This window comes from Catharus ustulatus, chromosome 8 (genome assembly GCF_009819885.2).
Source record: "Catharus ustulatus isolate bCatUst1 chromosome 8, bCatUst1.pri.v2, whole genome shotgun sequence".
In the NCBI taxonomy this organism is placed as follows: domain Eukaryota; kingdom Metazoa; phylum Chordata; class Aves; order Passeriformes; family Turdidae; genus Catharus; species Catharus ustulatus.
The window spans coordinates 27,739,972-27,753,945 of NC_046228.1; the positions used below are offsets into that span (position 1 = coordinate 27,739,972).

The 13,974-nt window shown below is 39.0% G+C and overlaps 1 protein-coding gene across 2 annotated transcripts in view; it reads left to right on the plus strand.

Annotated features, from left to right (window-relative positions):
* The window catches only part of GRID1 (glutamate ionotropic receptor delta type subunit 1), a 488,806-nt gene that overhangs the window by 224,998 nt on the left and 249,834 nt on the right, over nt 1-13,974 (plus strand). The window lies entirely within an intron of this gene.

A 13,974-nucleotide genomic window follows, 5' to 3' on the forward strand; every position in this document is an offset into this window, starting at 1 on the left:
AAATATTATACTGTTTATTGCTTGGCACTTGAGCTGGGTTTTGAATAGTCTTAGAAAAGCCATATTCCTAAGGGGTTTTTTTTGGTCTTTTTTTACTGTGTGTGAAAGCAGCACTGCTCCTTTCAAGTACTGAGACTAAAATCTTAGGGTGATGTTGCTATCTTACTAGTAGTACTTGTTGGGCTTTTAATAATTTTCTCAGCATTCATTTTTTATGAGTCTACTTTGCTCCATTTCCCACAATTCGTTTGTGTATGTTTGCTTAACCTTTTTTTTCTATGTCTTCAAATAAATTATTTTTCTCTGGCAATATGAGAGGAATGATAGGTACTGATAGATTAAAAGGAGTATCTTAACAGTGAAAAGAGGAAACAAAACAATAGGATACTCAGCTGCATCTGAACACTGCAAGGAGGGATTTTTGAAGATAATATGTTGGCATCAAATACTCCATCAGATTTGTTGGTAACTTATGTTGATGATGCAAATTAAATTAATGACTTTTTCCAGTTTGGGCAATGCAGCAGAGCTGAGCTACCCCAAACAGAATGCAAAGTGCCCCAAATTTGAGGCTTTTGACTCAGTGAGTATGTGCAATGAAATCTGACATGGGTTTTTTTTGGCATGCTCAGATGGGAACTGATCTGGTGAGCTTTTCAACAAATACATTTCAGTTCATGGTTTTAACTTGTGGTGCTACTGCAATGACATGAACTTATTCAGAGCAGTCAGTCTCTTCAATAATGAGGCCTTCAACAATGTGGGGAGAGCATTATTAGTTAGGTAGTAATTAAGGTGTTCTGTGATGGAATGCAAGAAGGTAGTTAGAAAATCTTAAATGTTCTTTCCGCCATCCCTGCTTTCTCTGGCAATCTGCTCCCACTCCACCCTTACTGCAGTTTGTTTTCTTACTGTGTGAGTGCTGGGATTTGGAGCTGTGGATGATCAGAGAATCTGGGCTGCTGCTGAGATCTGGGAGGTGGCAGAAGTTGGCTGGATACAGGCTGCCTTGAGGCAATGGCCCATCTTCCGAGTGCCCAGTGTCTAAATTCCAATTCTAGTAGGTGGCACAGATTTTGAAAATATCAAGCTGCTTTCTCACCAGTTCTCACCTTTGGGATGGGATTGAGAAAAGATCTCTGGTACAGAACAGTGCTGTGAGAACCCAGGTAGGACTTCTGCAAGGGGCTTTAAATCTGCTGCTGAGGCAGGTTCTAAATATGTTTCTTGTAATTCCAAAATATTGTTTACTGAACTAATGTTTTTCTTGTATGCTGCTCTTGTCATTATGGTAAATTCTTTAGAAAATTATTGTATTTCAGTTTGGTGCTACTTGTTTCACCCTCATATGTTCTGTGCTAACATAATGACTTTGAGAGGAAATGCATTTATATTGAGGTTTTACTTTATTGGACATACTTTCCTAGACTCCAGGTAATATTTTCCTGAAATTCTTTGCTAAACCTTTCAACAATTACTTTCAATTTACGTAATACATTTAAAGAATTTCTATCACACCGTGATATTTAACAAAGAAAAGTCCTTTTTGTGAATAAGGCGATTTGAACATTAAAATGTTTCATTGCTTAGTGACTAATTTTCAATATGCCAGTATTGGGCTGAGGAACTTCAAATACAAGTAGCAGTGCTAACACATGGAATAACAACATCCATGGCTGTCCTGGGAGTTCTGTAAGTTGAACTCAAATAATGCAGTTGTGCCTCTAAAATATAAGAATACTATTGTGTGCCAACTACTTTAATGTTTTGATCTTTGACTAACAGGCTGCTGCATGTCTAACTAAATGTGCAGTTCTGCAAATCTCACTTGCACATTTGGTGTTTGTATTTCTGCCAGTGCATCTTTTTTCCAGCTTTGTTTTCTTTCTTTACTTTGTTAGACAAAACATCACACAAGGAGACTCAGTGTAAAAAGATGGTAGAAAAATTAACATTGACTCATACAGTAGCTGTAGTGTAACTTTGCAAGAGATAGATATTCAAGCATAAATTTAAATTCACATTAACTGTGAAACATGAAATGTTCTGAGGCAACTTTCAGTGCTAGTAATAGCTACTTTATTGCTATTTTGTGTGCTTGAAGTCTCTGCCACTGGGTTATGTCGTTTTATATTAAATATAAATTTTCTGTCATGAAAATTGTAATTGCGTGTGCAATGGATTCTCAGGCAAAATAACTGTGTAATTACAAACTTGGATTGGAGAAATCCACTGTCATAAAAATACCTGCTAAATTTGAAAATACAAAGGCCTAAATCTGTTCTCTGAGAACTTGTGTTTAGTTGTTTGTCTTCTCTATAGAGGATTATTCTTGAGCTTTAGGAAGTGACTAATTGTAAATAGGAAATATTTGGAAAACTTTGAAACCTTCCAGGTACTATTGAATGCTGCCTTTGAAAGGGGAAGAGTGTCATTAAAAGCTGCATTTTAGACTTGATTTTTTTTCCAGCTAATACAGTCCAGCTGGTGGTGTTTGTTTGAGGTGTTAGGAAGAGAATAATACTGAAGAGTACAGATATATATGAATATGAGAGGTACTTAAAATTCCTGGTATGGTGGCACATTTGTTTTGAAGCTTGAAAACGCTGAGAATTTATTTCTTATGCTTTTTGCAATATGTTACACCATTCTATAAGGTTTGCCCTTCCTATTCTGTAACCTCTGCTCACTTCCTTCCTTATCTGAGCCTTTTATAAATTCGTGTATTTTATGGCCAGAGAGGATTGTCTGATGTGATCTACCTTGAATATCACTTAGGTAGCAGACTGAGTTCTAGCAGATTGCTTGGAGAGTTACCTTAAACAAAAGGTCTCAAATGAAGGAGAAGCTACCATTTTTCTCGGGGAAATGGTTCTCATGGTGTCTGATTCTCACTTCCTTTTCCTGCTTTTTTGTCTTGCCTTTTTCGGCTTTGCACTTGATTCTCTCCTGAAAAGAAAAAGGCAACCAAACCAAAACAATTACGTGTCCTTTCTCACCTATTTAATTCCTTCTTTCTGCCTTTTCCTGTTAACCCCTCTACACAACTCACAGGTTTACTTGAATGCATCTTTTATCTTCCTTGTTCCAATAAGGAAGAGGAATTGATGGATATTGGTACTTTTTGGACCTTTCCTTTCTGCTCTACTCTTGTTCTTTGATCTTTGGGACTGCATTTTGGTCATGGAAGGGCAGCTGCACTCTTTTTAAAGATTTCTGGAAGGCATTGTTAAAAATGGTGTTTTCATTGAATTGTTTCTGTGTTCATCTGTTTTCCTCTGAATCTGGGAGCATAGCACAAGGAGAAACAGGCGACTGTGTGTCAGGATGTTGTAGCTTTAATGACATGAAAGGGATATTGGCAGAAACATTGTCATGAAACTCAAAGAAAGAGTTTGGAAATCTTTTACAGGAGCCACTAATTGTGGTTCTTTTATTGCATGTAAAAGTAAATGAGTCATGCAAAGGTCACAAAAGAGCATTTTTGTTTCTTAAGCTTATTGCCAGCATTATTGCTGAAAATCCATGGAGTTGTTTTCATCCTGATCTTTGGAATTTGTACACTATCATGAATCATTTTGCTCAGGTGGTTGTCTTGTGCTCCTTTCATGGCCTTTTTACAATGACATAAGTTCTATGAAACTAAGGAAATGTCCTTTCCTGGGTTGCACAAACTATACTGAGAAGTGATCTTGTGCACAAGGATTTATTAGCAGAGTCTCTTAACTGATATCTTCGTTGTAGTGAAGAAAATTAATTTTGAGGAAAAATAAGAACAAAAGCAATGTGTCAGAAAATGGTGTGGAGTGGTTGGATTGCTATTTGTAAATATTTAACCAACTTCCAATAAAGGTGCACTAGAGAAGACCCAAGGCTAAAATGTATAAAATATACAATTTGTATATGTAAGCAGTGAGTTATTGTAACCACTATCATGCCAAAATTAAGAGACTTACTGCATGGGGAAAAAATTGGTGAGATATTTCTCCAGTTCTTTTTTATATGTTCTTTATCATTGTTGTTTTTCTTTCTGTTATGGGTTTGTTTTGGTTTGGGTTTTTTCATTGTTCTGATTTCTTTCTTCTCTTTTCCTGCATCAGGTCAGGTACAGCAGAGCTGCTGAGGAATTGCAGCATGAGTATCAGTTGTGTACACAAGTGCTGTGCTGTAGGACTTGCTGCAGCCGGTCCACAGCTGGTTTCTTATAGAAATTGCTTTTTTCTCTCAGTATCACTTCTTCCCCTGCTATACACCCTTGCTGATCTTCCAAAGCACTGTGCGGAAGGCTGATCTGGTGCTTGTATGTGTGTGATCTTTTGAGAAAATGCTACTGCAGTGCTGCTTGAGAACAAAGCTGCAATCCAGAAGCTGCTTTTTCACTAAACATATTCTTTTTTCAAGGTGTCTTGGTCTAAACAGACCTGTAAAATGCACATTGCAGTGCTACAGTAGACTGTCATCCCAGCTGATTGCTGCATCAGGTCTGCTGTGTTAGAGTTTTCCTGTGGCAGCATTTCACTCTGTAGCAGTATTGCTCCTAGTATTTGGCAAAAGGTATTTTATGTCCTAGGACCACCTTCAAATTATTTGATTTCAACTTTGAAAGTCTTCCTAGCTTGCTAAGAGCAGTACAGGTAGAGAAATGATGCTATTTCTGTCTGCAGGCTGGAAAATGTGAGTGGAGTTGAGAATGTGTGGGATAATTTGTGAGCACCTCTGTGAAATATGATCATCATGTAGATGTCTGATAACTGTCAGTGTTGATCTCCTGGGCTGCTGATGTACTGATCTAGCTGAGATCAAGGTAAGTGTTGTACTTGTGAGTTATGTTGCTGTGCACTGAACTGCACAGAATGAAGGAACTGTGCTTTTGAAAGGATAAATGACTATTACTTTTTCCCCAAGTATCTTATCACTTATATCTGCACACAGTAAAGCATGAGTCAAGAATAGTTTGGTTGGATATTAAGCATTCCCCTGCCATGTCCATATACTGCATTTCAGAAAGTGCTTCAACTTTTCAAAAGAGTGAATATGGATTACTGTTTTCCACCTGTAGCTTTGAATACAGACTTATGCAGGTATGAGCCCTTTCTTGATTCTTGCTTAATTAATTATTTCAGAGTGATTTCATGCAGATTCCATAACTCAGGGCAGTATAAAAACTAAATAAACATTCATTTAGAAGCAAATACAATAGAAGTTACAATAGAAGCACAGAGTTTATTCTGATGGTGGGGGGAAGGGGAGAGTTTTATCTTCCTCATGTTTGAGAATCATCTGACTTGTCAGGTGACATACAGTGAACACTCTAAAAACCCTCTGATACTTTTTGTTAAGAGTTATTTTGTAAATTACTAGAATACCTACTATAACATATTTCTTTAAAGCCTAATTTAATAAGCAGCATAAATGGGAAGTGCAGATTTGTTTTGAAAGCATTTTGCAAAGAGCCTGACAGAAAGAGGTAACTCTGAGTTTTTCTCAAGGACAGCAGAGAGGAAACACTAAGTCCTGTATTTCAATCTCTTTTAAAACACGATTGCATATAATCAAAGTATCAAAGAAAGGAATGCAAACTGGCTTTGACCATGTGTTAATTCAGCACAAAAGTTTTTTGAAGTACCACTGGAAGTGTCACCACCTGAAGATTACTGGAAGGAGCCTAAAGCCTGAGGTTTCCTGTTCAAGTGCACAAGCTGAGGTATCCTTGTGCTGGGCATCCTTGCCCAGCCTATTGTGCTAATTGTGTTAGTCCCCTCATGCAATCTGCTAGTGACCAGAGTCACAGAGAAGAAACCAGCTGCACCTTCCCAAGAATAGCATCACTATTTCTGGCCTGGCCAACTGAAGCCCAGGGCACAGATTTAACTGGTGATTGGCCCTGAGCCCAGAGCTTACACAATCACCAATCTCCTCCCAAAGTTTTCTCTGATCTTCATATTATTTTAGTTTAAAGAAAGACACAGTCTCATTCTCCTGTCTGTTCATATTTTTCACTTTTTCTTGGCCATATCAAGATCAAGCAGGTAGGGTGTTTGGGTCTCTGAGATCCATCCAAACTGAAAATCAGTAGACACAATCATATGGTATGTTTTTTCCCAAGAAAGATGACATTACTTACATGTGCACTCAGCTGACAAAACACTTCAGATTTTCTTCTGGCAATAATAAATAAATTACGAAGGAATTAGGCAAAGAAAGAAGTTTGGACAGCAAACAAAAATAAAAAATCATAACTGAAGGTGTAATTCTGAGAAAGTAAAGGGCATAATTCTCAAATGCTGCTGAACTAAACTACTCAAGAACTTTAACATGGAGGAAGTATAATAATTCTTTAAGGAAACAATACCCACACACATTACCCTGGATGAATAATTGCTTTAGAAGTTTATGGTGGAGGGGCAGAGGGGAGAGAGAAACAGTATTCCAGAGAAGGGCAGACTTTATAAATCTACATCAAAAAGAGGGTTAGAATTTGGAGGGGGGGGAGCATATTTTTAAAATACATTTTTATGTTTGTAAAAAAAAGAAATTTATGATCACATTTCTGAAGGCAGTGTGTAGTAACTTGAGATCTTTCTTTGGTAAGCCACTAATTGCTTGGGTACAAGAAATGCAGTGGTTGTTACACATCTCTGTTTTGGCAAAGTTTTCTGTGCGATGTTGTGGAAAATTGTTGGTTTCGAAGGGGGCTGATACAGGGATGACCTCAGTGGCTCAAGAGAAAGAGGTAACCTGTTGTGGTGAAAGTGATGTGCATAGATCAGAGAGCTGAGGGTTCCTTCTGGAGCCAGTTTATTTTCTTTGCTGACTTTATCATAAGGGGAAACATGGTGTGTTTTTATAATGCAGAATTTTGTGAGTTAGTGCGTATCTGCACAGCCCTCACTGTGTGCAGTACCCATTCCTGCCTCAAAAACCAGGCTGAAGCACCTGCCCAGCCTCTGAAACTGGCAGCTGGCCTCCTTCTAGAGGCTCCTGAGCTTTCTCCTGCTCTGAGTCACTGGTAATTTTTACAGTGACCTTTGCCATTGCTCTCTGCAGAAGAACTGAATGGGAGCCAGGATGGAAAATGTGGAACTGACATATTTCTAACAAAAGTGCCTAGGAAGATCCTGATGAACTTTTTCCATCACCTGTTTTGTGAGATGTCTAGAAATAGGCCTTCCATTTTTTTCCTGTGTTAGGAAAGTAAGTAAGGAAGTAAGTACTCCAATATATTTTGAAAACAGGGCTATTAATCTCTAATCTTCCTTAAAGGGATCTGTAACAGCTGGTATGCTGATGACAATAGAAAGATAAAAATAAACCAGCTTCATGACAAAAAAAAAATGCTGACTTATTTTCTTTTGTGAGGTTGTATATAACAACTTTTTCTTTTCCATGTAGGAGAGTTGTTGCAGGTGCTGCTTGCACAAAACCTGATAGCTATTATTAGAGTAAAAGAGTACTTTCATGTAGTAGAGTTCATAAAGAATGTAGATTGATGACATCTTTCTCTCAGGAAATTTATAATCAAAAGTGTAATCCCAACCCACGGGATTTTTCCTTCTCTGTACTGCTGATAAGCTCCTGTCTTGAAGATGTTATCATGGGAGATTTAGATGACTGTTCTGTGCTCTATAAGTACAGGAATGGGCAGCAAGGCATTATTGCAATAAATTTTAATGCATTTTAAAAGCGACCATTTGGGATGGAGTGTTGAGGATTCAGTAAAATTCAGGTTGTTATCATCAGAGGAATTGTTTTGGTCTTTTCAAAGTCTCCTGTCTTGTCAGCAGTGTATTGTCAAGCTCTGTGAATTCATCAAGGATATTGCGCTATTTGGTTCCTTCTCTTCCCATTCCAACTCCAGGAGTTATAACAGAATGTGATTGCTGTAATTCTTATTTGCTTGTTTATTTAACATGAATATCTCCTGTGAGATATGACTTTTAGGGAAGTGAAAAACTTCAATGCTAGGAAATCTATCTGTGAGATAAGCTAAAAGTAGAAATAATTTTACATGTCTCCCACAGCTATCTGTGTTTTTCCAGTAAGCACTATGGGTTTTGGAGTGCTTATTCTTGGATGTTTGAGACTAGAAGTACAGACTGCACAAAGTCACAAAGCTAAAAAGGATAATACTGATATTAGGAGACACAAAAAGAAGAAATACCTTGGGGATGTCCCCTGCTGGTGAGTAACCAGAGGGTGGTGTGACATCACAGGTGTTTGCTGCATCCATGGCTAAAAACAGTGAGGCAGGGCCATGCCAGAGAACCAGGGAATTTTTAGATAGCTGTACAGTCTTTATGTAGGTCTCTACATTTTTATTAGGTGTATGCTTAGTGGAATGTTCCTCAAAGTGAATATTGACTGCAGCATTTCTGCTTGTCAGCACCCAATGTACTCCTATGGTTCTGTAAAACCCACTGGGCATCTCTGCAGCCACTTCCTTTTGAGAAGCTCTGAAGCACGGGTGGGGGTGTGGGCCACATCAGAAATGCACTCACAGGTGTGGGGGAATGATGGCAGAACTCACAGAGACTTCACTTAGACCATCATTTAGCCTGTTGCTTCTAGCTCCTACTTCCCTGATGAATGTAAAATCCTCCCTTGTTTCCTTAGGGTTACTGGTGCTCATCCTTTGTTTATGGCTCACGGTAGCCCAGCCTTTAGACTGTAACCTGCAGGTAAAGCCAGTGATGCACCTTGGCAAGGGAAGTGCACATTACAGCCCAGGCTCCTTTCAGCAGCATCCAAGTGAGCTGGAGCTGAGATGCTGGCTGGGGGAGAGGGGCAGCAAAGCACTGGGGCCTCTGTGTACCTTTGCAGATTCCTCAAGAAAGTCAGCTGCACGGGAAGCTACTGCTTGCTAAAGGCTGATGGGTATTTTGTCTGTAATACTCAGTGGATTTACACATCATTAACCCATCTCTCCCTGCCCACTTCCTGTGGAGAGGTTCAGCAATGGTTACTCACCAATCATCAAAGTGATTTTATCACTTCCATGGATTCTCAGCTGTTAATGTTGATTTTATGGTTCTGCTCATAATCTGAACAATCGAAGCCATTGATTGGCACTGAAACTGAGTCATCTATGAGAGGACTGTGAAATGTGGAATAGACTTAGGAATACCTGAAATTATTCAGGAGCAGTCAGCTCTGAGGGGTGAATATGAGCTGATTGTGTGTAGACAGTTTTGAAGTGATAAACTTAGGATAAATGGTTGTCAAAACAGTCTGGACCGTGACTACCTTGCTGCTGATTTTGAAGCAGATATTAAAAACTTGAAACAAGTGATGTATCTATTCGCCTTAAGTTTTATTTTTTTTCTTCCAATTTTTACAGTAGAGAAAGAAATTTTAGCAACTGTGCATTAGTGAATGATGGCTATACAGGCAGAGGCAGTCCAGATGTTAACAATTGTAACATGATTTAAGTGTATGATGTATAAAATTTTTTAAAAGCCACAGCCAGCCTTTTTATGCCAGCTCTGTAGAGAGGAAGATAGTCTAGTTTAAAACGTCCTTTTATGTTGAAGATATGGAAAGGCCATGGCAATAATGGTGTGGTATAATTTTAAATATTTTCCTACATTAATTTACTTATAGGCTCACCCTTTTTCAAAGTTCTCTTTGCTCAGTTGCGCCTGTTTTCCTAGATGGCAGACTAGTGCTCCAGGAGTTGCTCTATTTCTTTTTGTGGAATGGTTGCAATGTAGGTTACAGTGTAGCTAGAGTTGTTTTTTCAGCTTTAGGGGACTCAGGTACTAAAATGGGAGTGGAGCTGAGCACCCCGTGAGTATAAACAAATCTGAGCAGTTTGTGGGGATGAGCCATAATCACCACCTGTGTTTTCAGTTCACATGTCACAGCCCATGCTAATGTCCCCAAAAGTACACCTAAGCCACCATGACAGAGGAGGGACTGCATGCCATGTGCGAGCACAGATTAGGTGAGTTTGTGATGAAAATGCAGGATTTAACTCTGGTGCAACCTCAAGCAGGCATTTCCAGTGATAAGAGGCTTGTGAATGCCCAGAGGCAGATGAGAGCCTGCTGCACCTACTGCTATCATTTGATTTCTTGCTTGCCTGGGCTCTGGGAGTCTGTAGGCATTTCATCAGTAATAGTAAAACTGCTGAATTCATTAAGAATGAGAAGAGAGTTCTCCTCATGTATCAGTGGAATTAAATGTAGAAAAGGGTGTTTAAAAAGTGATAATAGATTTAAACAGACTCATAATTTGGTAGGAGGTACAGAGCACGACACTATCACGCAGCAAGATCACTGACTTTTGTTGTATGTTCAAATCATTCCTGTGCTTAGTGCAATTGGGTTTCCTTCATGCTTCATTTGCTTTAAAGAGCTGTATATCTGTGGAAGTAAACATTAATTGTTGTCCTGAAATTTTATGGAGCAGACATTCCTGATCACAGTGCACTAGACTACTTTTCCCAGAAGTGTTCTTCCTTATTTCTTGATTGCTGTGCTTCTAACTTGCTTCACAGCACTCAGAGGTTTCTGTTAGAAACCAACTTAAAACAAAAGATAGGTGGGTGTATTTTTCTTGCAAGCTCACTTTTTTTCCCCATGCCTGGCTAAAACCTTAGCTAGCCTGTTTCAGCACATTTTGTATTCTTCATTTTTCGTCTCTGCTTAATTAAGTATCTCTTGATTGAAAAAGCAGCTGCTCCAGCTGAACACCCTGTACAACCTCTCTGCCTTCTCCAGGAAGGACTGACATCATTCATAAAGCTCCAGTTAAGCTCATAACCAAGCCAATGAAGCAGATAAATAAGGTTCCAGCCTTAACTCCAACAGTTTTTGAATATTTTTAAAGCCTGAGTAGAAATCTCTTGACTGGATGGAGTCAACACAGGCAGAATAGCTGTTGTATCAGGAATACATACTGAAAACTCTCGACGTTTTCACCAATTTTCCAGGCACAAAATGTTCCCTTCTAGCGCATGCCCAGAATGTCCCTGTCTTCATAGAACTGGTGTTTGGGCCCATGTCAGCTTAGACTTGTTTTGGGGTCCCAAAGTAGTGCTTTCTGAGAGGCACAGCCTCGCTGCTGCCTTGCTGGCAGTGCCAGCCAGTGCTCTGACTTTGGGTGCTGGATTGTTCCCCATTACCCAAAGGAGCAGGGCACACCTGTGGCTGCTGTCATGCCCTGGCAAAGAGGAAACTGTGCAGAATATATACTACTAAAATCACTTGTCCCTTTTTTCAGACTAGAGCTTTGCCTCCTGATGGGTTAAAATGACTGTGCCTTCTCTCTTTGGATCCATGTATCCTGCCTACTTTTCCCTGCAGTGGAACACCCTTGGCAGAGGGGATGGGGAGGGGATGAACCCAAAGCAATACAAATGAAGCTTGACAGGGATGCAAGCAGGCTGAGAAGTTGCTTTCCCCCCTGCTGAGATGTGTAGATGTTTCAGTGACTGTACAGTGAATAGACAAACTTATTTCTGCAAAGCCCTTTGCAGAAAGCACACCAAAAATAGGGCTTGTGCTCAAGAATCTAATTATTTAAAGACCTAATCTGATAGCTGTTGTGGGAAATAAGATATTTCCAGGTAAATACATGGCAGGAGAGAGATCTCATGGCTTCATCTGTGTTATGTGCTAATGAGGTTGATTAGAGGAATGGAATTGCACAGGTATTAAATTTAGATGCCTATAGAAAATAACAGCTTTTAGCTTGTCTGACTGGTGGCAATGTGGGCTTCAGTTTGTTTTAGTATTTGTCTCAGGAAAAATTAAATGCTGGTGCCTTCCTTCCCTTGCTGCTGCATCACGGTGGGAATGGTGTGCTGCGTGCAGTTACCTGTGCGCTGAAGAGAGGGCACTGTCTACCATATTCATAATTTATTATTTCCATGGCAACTAGCAACCAGTGTCACTCTCTGAATATTTCCCCAGTATAAACTTTGTGTTTCATATGCCACCTGAATCAGACTAAAGGAAAGGAACTTGTCTGTCAAAGAAATGTAGTTGGGTTCTTATTAGACTGTGATGTATCATGATGAAATCAGTCATAGGTTTTTTCCAGTCTGTGCATAGATTACGGGGTTCAATATTTTATCTGACAGTGACATTTATACTGTAAAGGTCAGCAAAAAAAGAGAAATCAATGCATTTTAAAGGATAAAAATCAGTGGTAAAAGAACCCCACCAAGCTGAAACTCATGCTTTAAGAAGCACATACTACTATTAGTGTACTTGCTGAAACACATCTACTAGTTTTTAAGGGCATCTACCAGTTTTTGAAAGGCATCTACCAGGTGTTTTTTTTTGTTTTGGTTTTTTTTTTGTTTTGTTTTTTTTTTTTTTTAATTAGAATGAAAGGAATTTCTCCAGTGACATATATGGAGAGAAAATTCAGTTATGTTGACTTTGGAGGTGAACAGGTGGAACATGGTTACAAATTTTAAAACAGAAAAATCACCAGAAAATATGCTGCCATTATTAATAGTGCTTAAATCTGTGTGATTTGATTTGTGATAATACATTTTTATATGCTTACAATATATACATTTTGAATTGCAAATTGGGGAGAGTTTTTCTTTATGTATACATTTTTTTTTCATGCTGAAATGCAGTGATAGTAATTAACTTGTTGCTGTAAAAATGCAAGATGACTGGATGGAAAGTTACCTTTCTGGCGGACAGCTGTCCACCCAGCCATTATCATGAAAACTCTGAGTTAGGTTGTCTAGGATTTGGAAGAGATAGGTTAATATGAACTACTCTCACTTTGCCTTTTTCAGTGTAGGTAAAGCAGTGTGTCTTCTACATCCACTAACATGTTGAGTTAAAATCTACTGGGCTATTTACATAGTGGCTAATACCTCCCAAATCCTGGTTTAGAGAAACCAGTATGGGGCATTAGAGGAAACTAATCTTTTGTCCCAGAAATAAGCTTATCTGAGACAGTCTTCATGCTGTTACAGCTTCAATTCCCTTGCCAGTGTCCCCTGCAGGTCTGCTGTAAAACATTGACATCACTGTCAATCAAACATCTTTCATCTATCCCAAACTGGCTTAAAAGTCATTAAAAATTTGCATGGAAGTCACTCCAAGAGAATTAGGAGCCTGGCAGGCCAGAATTTTTGAGGTCAGAATTAGAGTACATTAGTAATATTAGTACTATAGAATCCTTTATGCTGTAAAAGACCCTTTAGATCATCCAGCCCAGCTGTGAGAGGGTCTCTCTTCCATGTGCTGCCCTTTACACCGTTCTGACAGTGCCACACAGGGCGGCTCCACCTTCAACCTGGCAGCAATTTATCCCCCATTATCCACAGATTCTCTGAGCTGACACATGGCTTGTCTTGTGGAATGAATATAGGGAATTATGTAGCTCTTAGGCTGAAAACTATTTCAGAAGACAAAGTTTAACTGATTAGATTATAAAAGTGACCCAGCTGAAAATAGTAAAATATGAATAATGCCAAATTCTTGGTGTATTTGAATTACTTTCAAGTGTCTGCTCAGACTATCAAAAAGCTTGATTATTTTGCTCTCTGACCAGCAGGATTAAACCTCCAGACTCAGGGCTAGACATTTATGCCCTCATGTTGTGCATATGTGCAGATGAAGAGGTTGTAGCTACCTTTCAGTCAGAAGTGAGTAAAGAAACCAGAATAAAGTACACAGAACAACAGTTGTTCATTGTCAGATTTCATCTGTTAAGCAAGTAGTCGACAAAGTATACGAATGAAAAATTACTCTGCTGGAGGTAAAACCCTTTATTTTTGGTTCCAAGAGGCTTTTTTAATTAAATAAAATGATTAGCAAAGGACTGAAGATGTGATGGATTAGGTCCTGAATGGTCAGACTCTGGGGATTCAGAAGGTGTGCATAGCTTCAAGACAATCTGGCATTTCTTTTTCTTTCTGTTAGCTGGGTTATCAGCTAGTCTAGAATGTGCTCCTTTCCTCTTCTGCACTGAACAAGACCATGTTCTTTCGTTAGAAAG